We start from the raw sequence: 1286 nt of genomic DNA on the forward strand, positions 1-1286 counted from the left end.
TGTGCCGTAGTAACTCCTCCCCCATATGTTTCTTTCTCCTCCCTGCTCTCCCACACACACACACCCCCCGGCAGTAACTTCCCATTCTTTAGGTAAAACACTTCCAGGCATGCTGATGTTGAAATATATTTGTGTTTCTTTTAAAATACTATAATGGCAACCTGTGAGATGTTGCTCCACTCACTGTCACAGGTAAAGAGAAGTCTTAGGTTCAATAAAAGGTCACACTCTGCTAAAATGGGAAGACAGAAGTTTGTTAAAGAGCAATATTAAATTCCTCATTGTTCTTGACATTGAGGACATTGTTTCAAAAGGTCACTGTCACATGAACTAATACTGTATATGCTATGTCATTGTTAGACATGCTTAAGCTTTTAAACTGAGGCACTTACTGATAAAACTGCCTCTGAAAGGACTGATACTCTGCTGTTAAGATGACATAGGAACCGTTATTGTGGACACATGTGTTTACTAAAATGTAACAAAATGTGGATGCATTAAGCAATAGCATTAAGACTGCTTAATCCACTCACAAGGCCACATGCATGTCAAAGGCACACAAATTAGAAGCATTTTCTGGCAAGACACCATTGCTGGGAAATGGGCTTGTTCCGGCAAGCTGTAGCATATGCTCAGTGCTCTATTCATGTTGACTAAAGAGGAGTCTGCTTCCTGATGGACATCATGTAAACTGAGATTTCCATGAGGAGTTACAGTATGTGACTCAGGTAATGACTTAGGTTCTTAAGAAACAACTTGCTTCAAAAGAAATGGCTGAAGTCAAAGGTTGCCTCTCACCATGGCCCTTATTTAAATGGCAGGTTTATCAACATGCAAACTTGTGGGAGCATTGAGCTGACTCATCAATGTTTGCAGTTAAGGTCTTGCCCCTGGTGTTAAATTAGCAAATAGATTTTGCTGTGTTACCTATAATTACCTTTAATAAAAATATTACCTATTATTATTAAATTACCTTTAGTTAAAGTTCAAATTAGCGCCAATTGAATTTAAGTATGAGGACCTTCAGGTTTTAACAAGGTGCAGTCTCAGACTGAATGACTGACCTTTTGTGGTAAATTGCCTAATAAGAACTCATTTGAGGAGTAGCGCCACCTAGTGAATGACATCTATGCAAAAACGTAGCACTTCACTGGTCAATATTATGCGACAAGGAGACGCAAATTTCATAACACACACCACTCCAACATTATGAAAAATGCACATCACATTTCTGTACGTCCATATACAATTGACACATTTCGATATTTCAAGAACTGTTTGACCTA

The sequence above is a fragment of the Alosa sapidissima genome, chromosome 22 (genome assembly GCF_018492685.1).
Source record: "Alosa sapidissima isolate fAloSap1 chromosome 22, fAloSap1.pri, whole genome shotgun sequence".
NCBI classification, from domain to species: domain Eukaryota; kingdom Metazoa; phylum Chordata; class Actinopteri; order Clupeiformes; family Clupeidae; genus Alosa; species Alosa sapidissima.